At 29.7% G+C, this 11,258-nt stretch overlaps 1 long non-coding RNA gene across 1 annotated transcript; it reads right to left on the bottom strand.

Annotated features, from left to right (window-relative positions):
• Positions 1 to 703: 703 nt before the first annotated feature.
• On the bottom strand, positions 704 to 9,637 carry LOC111088199. The gene is made up of 4 exons (XR_002612803.1): positions 9,429 to 9,637; positions 5,570 to 5,653; positions 4,823 to 4,990; positions 704 to 3,643 (listed from the first exon to the last, which is right to left on the bottom strand). It is a non-coding gene; the product is annotated as an uncharacterized LOC111088199 (long non-coding RNA).
• Between the last annotated feature and the right edge of the window lie 1,621 nt (positions 9,638 to 11,258).

The following is an 11,258-nucleotide window of genomic DNA, read 5'->3' as shown; positions in this document are numbered from 1 at the left end:
TATATATAACATGTGTTCAAAATGATGTTTGACTACATCTATTAAAGTCACATGAGCTACATGAGGGCTATTCTGCGCTAGCCGTCCCTAATTTAGCAGTGTAAGACTAGAGGAAAGGCAGCTAGTCATCACCACCCACCGCCAACTCTTGGGCTACTTTTTTACCAACGACGTATAAGTCGTTGTTTGACAATTTAAGATTATATTGACATAATGTGCATCCATACACAAGTAAGAAGCTTACTATATCTTTTCAGTATACATCTTAATTTCTCAAAACCAATAAACAGCAATTGTTAACGAGCTTCCAAGGTGTGACAGAAGAGGCATTAGGTTTTTACTCCAAATATTTTACCACCTGTTCTTAATTCATTTCAATATTCCTTTTGTATCTCTGTTTTGTTTATTTTGTATATCCGATTCAGTTCTGTAAAAGGTCGTATTGTAGGCCTAAATGATTTTATGTTTCAGCAAATGTTTTCATTTAATTGTTAACAATGAAAATGTGCATTTTAATACAAACAAGTTCAATTAATGTGAGAAGTAAACAGTTTAACTAGTATATTTTTATATTCTTAACACCTTTTTTTAGCAGGTTCTTTCAACTAAAAGAGATTGAAAGTGTAAAAATTCAAAACACCCTACTGAGTGATTTAATGTTATAATTTCTTCTCATAAGAAAGTGAAAACAAAGACCAAGATATGACAGTGGATCCTTTTACTAACAAAGTGATTTTACATATTTTTGCCATTTCTTTATGAGGAGCAAACTAATTATTAAACTAATCATAAAACTATTAAACTGTGTTAAGAATATTCAAGTTTGAAATTATATTTACCCTAACCTTTCAGAAAAAGAAAGAATATCCATGTGTGACAAGAAGCCTTTAATTCAGATGAAACTTTTAACCTCTGATGTATGAAAAATAATCATACTTAAGAATGGTATATTAAGAAATGATAAACATTCTAAATACATCATTTCATATTACTTGAATAGCAAATACCCTTAAGAGAGGAAAGACATAAACTAAAACAGTTTTCTTATGTCAAGTATACAAATAAAACTGCTGTAGAAACTCAACAGAAATTGGTTCAAGAATAAAAAGGAGTACAAATTATTGAACCACGATTGTGTTTATATTTAAAAGTATGTAAGAAAATGATCCAAAATGAAGAAAATAGAAAATCCAAGTACTGTAGATCCACCATTTAGAATGTGTAAATCAATTCAATTCGACTTGCCTCGTAACCTTTTAATATTAGCTTTAGTTTCATATATACAAATATATTTATATCACTGGAAACTTCAATTGAAAAACTACACAAAAGTAATTGATTTTTCTTACCTCGCACATTGTTACTAGCCAATATCCTGTTTCTGAACAGTACATATGACTCCAATTTAAAAAAAGATTAATCACCCTGATAGATCATATCACATATTATTAACATTAAGCTTATCTGTACACAGTTACTAGGTATAAAATGAAGTTAAAGTAAAAAAAAAGGCCTTCGACATTTCACAAAAAATAAATTTTTCTTTGACAAATATGACTTACTCATACTATAGCTTTTTACATTTTTATTTCCCTTATATCGATATTTTTTATTCATTTTTAATCCATAAGTAATTTGAAATATTACCTTCATTAACTTAAACTAGTTCTAATTTTAAAAAAAGCTTCCTGACTTGCGATATAAATATCTGTTTTTGCTTAACCAACTGCATCAAAATATAGCTAGTTCATACCATAATTCTATTTAATTTGCACATTCTATTTTTATGGAAACAATCTCATTTTTCAGTCTCTACAAGTAATATAAAATATTACTGTTTTAATATTTTCAATAAGTTTAATGGGTAACTGCTTGACCTTGGTACACTGTTTTTTTTCTTTTTATAAAAGATATAATGTCACTAACAAAAATAGAAAAAATGTTTACTTAGATTATAATTCTCTGTGTTGCAATGGTAAAATCACAGAGATTAATCACATACGGCTCAAAAAATATTTTAAAATACAAATTTACTGAAACACTCAGTGACTGCCGACAGAAACAAACTTTAAATACTGTTAAACTTATTCAATACTGACTAAGCCAATGTTGAAATATAATTATAATCCAGAAGCTAGATAAGTTTTTTTTTTCAGGGTAAAAAATTACCAAATATATATTTCACAATCAAAAACATTTTGCCCACAACTTGAAATGCACGTCAAGAAATAATTTATAATCATTATGTTGATGCATTCTTCAGGCTTATAACAAAATCAATTGTTTCTCTACAACAGTCCATTAAGGTTGTTTTTTTTATCACATCTGATAATGTAAATATTTGAAAATTACTATGAGCACGTATAGCAGTGATGAAAATTTTTATCACACCTCATACAATGTAAACTTTAACCCTAATGATCATGTCACATGAAATAATTCTTCTCTTAGTACAAGAATGGTCACTATGCTACGATGACAATAATTGAACAACACGAACACAAGTATAAAGATGTTATTAAACTACTTTTCCATATTTATATTTTAGTATAAAAACTACAAATATCTACTTTCTGATGAACAGCTAACTTTTGTAATATTTTAATCCAGAACAGTAATATGTACACTACCCTACTTATGGTGCCAGCCATGTCATGACATGTTCTTGCTTATTTTAATACAACATCACATTTTGGAGTTGTAAGAAAAGTGTGCACAAAAATATCTATATCTCAGACTTACTTTTTAACATTAAATCATATTGTTCTTAAAAGAGTGAATCAAAAACAGGTAGCATTTACAAGATGTTTTGCAATTACATATTTATTAGGTACTTGCTACAAGATTTATTTTAATAGATATATATTACTGTTTCTTTCACAGTTGTTTCACACTCGTGTGTTTTATTGAAAAAACATTAGCATACTTTTTTACCAATTTGGTTAATATACATCTGATCACATTTTGTGAAAAAGAATTATTTAGATATAAAAAAATAACAACATTAACATTTAACAATTACTTTTACCACAGAAATGTTACACATAATTTTAGCAGATAAGTTCTTGCTACACTTGAAAATTTTCATTAACAATTACTACAATTAACACTTTAAACCTATGATAGAAGCCTGTACAAATGTACATGACACACTTACTACCTTTAAAACCTGAAGATAATGAAAAGTTTCAACAATCTCATGACACCAAACTAAAGAGAAAGATTTTTTTCAGGATAAAATAGGAACTTGTACTATTTTTTGTGAAAATATACTGATAAGGAAACCAAGTAATAACAAAGTTTCATCCTTTTACTTCTGTTCCTCTGTTTATCTTTCTCTTCAGCTCAGTGAAAAAAACAATAGTAGTCTATAAATGATCTAAAATGTTTTCTATACACATTAAAACTACAGCAGTGTGCTACAACCTTCCATCAGTTGGAAATATTAATGTATTGATCTGACTGTGATGCATACACAGGATGAACCAGAGATGTTCGTAAAACATCGTGGTATTCCTGAAGTGAAGTCTGAGCATAGTGAAGCACCAAACTTTTCAACGTGGGATGTATATTATATGGTTCAGCAAAACCATATCCTGTACTTGTCTTATGGATGAGACAGTGCTCTACCTTACCATCAGCTCTAAAATAGAAAAAAAAAGAAGAAAAAGTAAAATAAGGCAACTGCAACAAATTTTACCTTTCATAACAATTGTCTCTGGATTGTATCTATCTGAAGATAATACAGTTTATTTTTGTAAGTACTAAAATCCTTCTACTGTGCCACAAGAAACATACTATCTATAGTTTGTTGGATGAAAACAAATCTTGTATTTTATAGAGTGCAGTTGGGTAATAGAATGCTACTTGTTTCATGTGTGTTAAATAGTCACATTGAGCTACAAAATGAAAATCCAAGATTTGATAAATTATAAATTTTTTTTGGCACTTTGATGTTATTTTGAAGTAAAAAATAACTTTACACAAAATCAAAGAAATATTATTTTTGAGACAAACAATTACATATATCAAACTATTTTTTGTTGGGTAACAGTTTTCATATTTACAAAACAAAAAAGTTTACTTTTTTCATGTTTATGCATATAATATTTTTATAAACAGAAAGCATGATGTACATAAAAACATATACAAATTGAAAAATCTACAAAGACTCAAAATGTACATACATATATTTTTAAGTAGTATACAGAATAAAAATTGTGAGTAAGTGTATAGCCATGATACATTATAACACCTTTATTCTATACAATTGCAGTCTACACAACATTTGTTTATTCAATATGTAAAGCAAGAAACAAGTAAGTATTGACTTTTTAACACACACACATATTTTGACTGAAAACAAGATATTGGGATTATAAATTCAATTTTTGTAACAAAACCCAACCCGTGACAACCTGAAGGCTGTAGGTTTATGCACTGCCAGCCCAACTAGATCACGACATCATCTGTCACCCAAAGGAACCTCATATGTCTTTAGATGTATAAGGCTACAGTTGCAAATGATTTTTATTTAATTAAAAACAGGAAAGCCTTCTCTACTTTCGTACACAAAAATTCTGTGTTTTAGAGAAAGTCATTTAATTTATAAAATAAAAACCATCTTATAATAGTACTACCTACTTCAAAAAAGTAACTTAAGTATATAGCAATTACTTGCAATACTGTTTTACATACAAGATATTTATTACAGATTTGATACCTATGTCCTAAAGAACAAAACAGCACATCTCCACACACATACTTTATGGTTCTACTTATGTATCACTAATAACTATAATAATATCATTAACAGACTTACACAATAGATAAAGCAAACTCGCCAGTTGAACTATTACGGATAAGGAAGGTTCCATTACGTTTTCCACTCAGTAAGAGCTTAGCTTGTGATTTTGAACACTCACTTACAAACCAAGTGGACTCATCATGGTGAGAAAGGTTGTCATAATCTTGAACAAAGGCCGAGTCTCTGGAGGAATAAGATTTGCAATTTTTTATTTCATGTTGTTGCTATACAAAAGGATGAATAATGAATGAATATTCAGTTCTTCATGGATCATTCTAAGATATTTTTATCATACCATTTTCTGGATAAGTAGAAGTTTACTCACAATACATAACTTGTTCTGGTAAGGCAATGATCTAAAATCTACACTTAAAAAACCATCTCATATTCCAGAAGGATCTATGCCAACATTAGAAAAAAATGGTTAATACGTTTTAGAAACTTATTACCTATTATCATACTTGAGTAAGGAAGCACATTATACTAATATAATAATAGGTAGGCAAACAACAATTTATAAGCATAAGGAAGAATTTTATTGATTGTAGAAGATTCCACGTTTTGAAGACAGACCAATGTTCTGTTGAAACATGTAGTATGTTCCACCATCAATAAAACTTTTCCTTATGCTCATAAATCTTTGTTTGCCTAGCTATTATTACTATTTCATCACAATTAGACAATACTGTAATTATGCTTGTACATTTTGGGTATCATTGCATGGTTAATACTAAAAACAAACAAAATTAAAATGTGCATTACCTTGCTAGATCTTTACTATCTGCAGAAGAGTTCTGAAGTAATTTGTCAATTCTCTCCTTTTTTATTCCTTTACTCAATAACCATCTGAAGATAAAGGTTTGGAAGATGAGCTACATTCTCAAGCTTGCCAATATGTAAAATATTTGTTTACATAAACAAAAACCACCTAGCAATTCTGTGGGATTACATGAAAAAAAAACAACAAAAAAAAAAACTGACAGAATATTCATATGTGAATCATAATGGTTTTCCATTGTCCTTGGATTTTAGTAGTTCATAACAGTTTATGAAGGCAGTGAGCTGGCCCTTAGTATCAAAAAGGTTGAGAAACACTGTTATAAAAGGAACGAGCAATGAACTTTATCAATGATTCACAAATGAATAGATTTATACACGTATATTAGTGTCCATAACAAACAATAATTCTTAATTATCTTTCTGCCCAGCAATAGTTAGTTGACTAAGTAATAAACATTTAGTGAAGATTTCAAAATATTATACACTGACAGTCATTGCTTTTCATCCTAGTTTCTGTCTAGTACTAGTAGGTGATTAATTGACTAAATAACAATTAAAATTTCAAATGATAAATCACTAGTTCCTATAACACAAAGTCTAGTTGTCAAAATGCTGCAATTATTCTGAAACTACTTGGTATTTATACAATCACCATTTTACTGAAACTATTCTAAAACTACTTGGTATTCATACATTTACCATTCTACTTTAAATTATTCTAAAACTGCATGGTATTTATACATTCACCATTTCACTGAAACTATTCTAAAACTACTTGGTATTCATACATTTACCATTCTACTTTAAATTATTCTAAAACTGCATGGTATTTATACATTCACCATTTCACTGAAAGTATTCTATAAAACTGCACTGCCTTTACACATTAACCATTCTAATTTAAATTATTTTAAAACTGCTTGGTCTCTAAAGGTTCACCATCCCAGTTATTGTTGAAATGATGATGATACATTATACTGGACTTCATAAATAAATAGAAAACTGTTAAACCTATAATACTAATCATAATAATGACAGATAAATAATGGCCTTAAAAGAGTGCTGAAGTGTAAAAATATTCTTTTTGAACACGAACAAAAACAAAAAACTGTTTACACAAACTTACTATTTACTATACTACTTGTGAGAAAAAAACACACACCTGTAGATACACTTATCATAGAACCTATTCAAGTTTCCTTTTAGCTATCCAATACATGACAGTGTACAAGAGTCACTACAATTTGGGAACTTCACATTTCTTTAACCTGGACAATGTAGTTTTCAATCAGAGATCTGTAGATACACTTATCATAGAACCTATTCAAGTTTCCTTTTAGCTATCCAATACATGACAGTGTACAAGAGTCACTACAATTTGGGAACTTCACATTTTTTAACCTGGACAATGTAGTTTTCAATCAGAGATCTTTTTTGTTAAGGTACTATTAATAATTAAAAATAAAAAAAACAATGAATAACATTTCCAAGTTTTTTAGTGATAAGTAAGTCAACCAATCATACTTTCAGTTCCCTGCATAAAGTGAGAAGTAAAATGTTCTAAGGTAAATATAGAACTCCATGAAGACATCTAGTAATGGGTAGTTTAAAGGAATCAACTTAGTTATCAGTGATTCTGTTTGTTTTTCACTTGAAATGTAAAGTTTGGATTTTAACAATTTTTTAATACAGTCAAAAACAGAGAAACCCTTAACATAAATTTCTATTTAAATGTTACAAAGGTATCAGTAAATTTTGAGGGAATTTTTTGGACGCTAAATTTAAATGGCTAAACAGGTTGCAAGTTTTGAATTCTTCACTACTTAGTCAATATGATCATAAGTATCTACTAAATAAAGTGGCAGGTTTTAAAATTCAAGAGTTTGTTAATTTATTAATGTGATTAAACAAACAACTAATAGTTTATACCAATATGAGTATTAAATTCAAATAGATGCAACATTCTAAATGGTGATATGATTTATGTTTTAGTATCTAAAAAAAAAAGGTTGGAAATTAAATATTAACAACAACTGTTAATTAAGTTCTTGTTCTTCACAGATATAAAATTCTATTTTTGGTAATTATTTCATTGTCAGGACACATATGACTACCTTAAATTTTATATTGAAAAAAAAATCTTGCACACACACACACACACACACTAATTCTTCATTCACATAAAAGTTGAATTATATTTCTGTTAGCGTAATATTCTTTAAAACAAATTTATAATATCTCTCAATCACTTAACCATGAAAGCCTAGAAAATCCAAATGTCAAGTACAGCACAGAAATATTATAAAAACTTTTGCTTTGATTGAATGTTCTTGGCCAAAAGTGAAGTTTGTTTAATCCATTTTTGACAGATTTTGCTGCCAGGATTCTTTTTGAGATTTGAGAAGATACTTTTATTTGGTCTGTAATGAACAGTTAACATTTTTAAAACTCACAATGAAATTACATCCAATGCAGAGGTTTACAAAATAAAACTAGAAGTATGGTTTTGCAGCATTACATCAAAAAAGAGTACATATACTAAGAAGTGAAACATGAAAAGCATATCTGGAGGATGTTTGGCATGGCCTGACAAAAATTTAATTTTTAAAACAAACTAGATATATTGAAGGACATCAGTTTTCAAAAACAAACTCAAAACTAGGAATATGTAAAGTTAACATTCTAAAATCATACAGCTGATCACAAAACAAAATGATCTATACTTAAATCCAAAACAGAATAGAAAGCTGTAACACATTTAAATTAAAAAACCAACCAACCACACTACACACTATCTCCCCCTAGGTAAGCAGGACACTTAAAATTCCATCAGCTGTTTTGAGTGTTTTCAACTATCTTCAAGCAACTACAGAATAGTCACATGCAAGACAAAAGATTGCTACTTACGCTTCCCTGTTGCCAAGTTACGCTAATCAATTGCTAATGGAAGTTTAAGCAGTAAAAGATTGCAAGATGGATATTTGCTGGTTGGTTTATGTACAGAAAGCAACAGGAAAGTAATTAACAGTACTAGGTAATTTTTTTCCTATATTCAGTATATCCACATTTATATTCACAATGTCAGAAAAACACGTAGGTTCAGCAAGTCTTAATATAAAACAATAAAGTAGACCTTTGATAAGTGCTTCGGTTATAGGTTTATTTAGTATAAAATGATAAAAGCCCTTTAATACATGCACTATCAAAAGGTGGACCATTCTTCTTCAGTTTACCATTGAAAGAGAAAGGTCCACCTTTTGAAATCACTCGGATTATAGGGTTTTTATCATTCCACATTTATATTCTTATGTAATAAAGAATTGTCTAAGGATGTCCAATTAAATTTAGAACATGTGGTATGGGTTTTATTAATTATAGCATGGGGGAAAATTGTTGATAATAAGTCTAAGCAGCATGGCTTGGAGATTTTAGAAATGATACAACAAACTAACAGGTTAACTCAGTACTGTTGAATTACACCGGACAACAAAAAATTTGCTACTGGAGAAAACTCAAGTGACTAAAGGTAATCTGATAGTGCTGATTTCACAAATGTAGTCAGAAGTTGTCCATCACCTCTAGAATTTGAGTCATTGTAATATCTCAATATTTTATCAGCACTATGTTAAATACCAAGCAATCAACTCAGTACAATACATTTATGCTGTGAAATTAAGTTTATCTGGACAGTTTAATGGGTAAAAAGCACACATTTTTGATAATTTCAAACACTAACTGTATTGTATTGGTGTAAAACTCCAAATATATTGTTCATATATGTTATTTCTTCTTGATATAATTGTAGCGAATTGCATCACTTTTGCTTCATTCCCATGCTCACCTGGTCTGCTCGAGAATCACAAAACCTTCATGTGCTCAGTTTGCTAGAACATTCGAGAAGTCCCTCGACTGAGCATAAAAGGGGCAGATTCAGGTGCCTCTCTCTTACTCAGTTGGTCACTTCGCCTCACTCCGCACACTGTCAAAAAAAATCCGATTTTCTTCCTTACAGCATACCTGTGATATAATCAAGTTCTGCAAAACTTTGTTTTTTAAAATATTTTGAGCTCTAATTCTGAAAACATAAATTCTTTTATATTTCTTAGAAAATCATTTGAAATGCTGGCTCCCTCCAGTCCAAAAATCACCCAAACAGTTTCTGCTATGTTTGTGGAAAATATATTACAGTTTGATGAAGGAAAAACATCACACACAAGGTAAAAGTAGTTTACTACCACTATTTTGGATATAAAATTGGTGACCAAGAAGAACATTGGTTTCCACATGTGTGTTGTACAATTTCCACATCTGGCTTGACACAGTAGCTAAATAAGAAGAGAGCAAATATGCCATTTGTATTTCCTATGATATGGCATGAGCCCAAAAATAATCTAACTGACTGTTATTTTTGTATGACTAATGTTTCTGGATATTTAGGCAAAACTAAAGAATACATTGAATATCGAGATACAGCATCTGCAATGAAACCAAGTAGCTCATGGGAATGATCTTCCGGTGCCACATCTACCAGTGAATTGGTAAACAGAAGAGCTATCCTACAAAGTAGAGAATGAATCATCTTCATCTAGTAATTCTATTCCTGTGGCACCTTAACATAAACTGCCTCATCTGATCACACAAGAAGAGCTAAATGGTCTGAATCGTGACTTGTCTCTATCAAAGTAGCATGGGGAACTTCTTGGCTCTTGTTTACAGCAATGGAATTTATTAGCTCCAGGAACAAGAGTTATAACTTATGAAAGTCACCATCAAAGTCTTTCTTCTCACTACAGCATGCAAAATACTTTGTGTTTCTGTACAACTGTTGATGCACTAATGGAAGAATTAAGTACTGAACATCATCCACAAGAATGGAAACTTTTTATCGACTCATCTAAAGTTAGTCTATAAGCTGTATTTTTGCACAATGAGAACACTAAGCCATTGATTCCTATTGCTCATGATGTGAACATGAAAGAAACTTATCAAAGCATGCAGATTATGCAATCTTAAATGCCATTTTCAATGAATAAAAAAAGTTATTGAAGGAAAAGTTATTTTCACAATATATATAAGAATATTTTGAATAAATCTATCATAACTCAAAAACTAGAGGTGATCAGTAATTTTCAACATGATTTTTCACACAAAGAACAGAATTATATGAAAAAACTCAGCTGCTGCTGTAGTTGAATTAATGGTTTCATTTTGAGTTTACTTAGTGATTAATTATATTATATACAAGTTACAGCTTTTAAAGTAAGTAAGATTTGTTTTAGAACAAGTATCATGTTTCAATCACTGGTGCAGTCATTCTCAAGTACACTAGCTATATAAATTGTTTATACTTCATAAATTTTTCTTAATTCCTGAGAACATAAAATGCCTGGTTGCAAAAGGGTTAATCAGATGCTCTTATGAAAAACATTGATCCATTGAAGAGTTAGTAATGATGGTTTCTGATCTTATTCCATATACCTTTCATTCAAAATTTCTATTTAATGAGAAGTTAATAACATCTTGTCTTATTCATTCTGTAGTGTTGCTGAAAACTTTGATCTGCTGAAGAAAAAATTACACTCTATGCAAGAAAGTAAAATTCAGCTGGAAAATGATTTGAAACACCAAGCAGCTTATAACCGGACATTAGATAGGGAGATGAACTCTTTAA

The sequence above is a fragment of the Limulus polyphemus genome, unplaced genomic scaffold, assembly GCF_000517525.1.
Source record: "Limulus polyphemus unplaced genomic scaffold, Limulus_polyphemus-2.1.2 Scaffold3306, whole genome shotgun sequence".
NCBI classification, from domain to species: Eukaryota; Metazoa; Arthropoda; class Merostomata; order Xiphosura; family Limulidae; genus Limulus; species Limulus polyphemus.
Note: the sequence above shows the minus strand (reverse complement) of the source record. Positions and strands in the feature narration are given on the sequence as shown.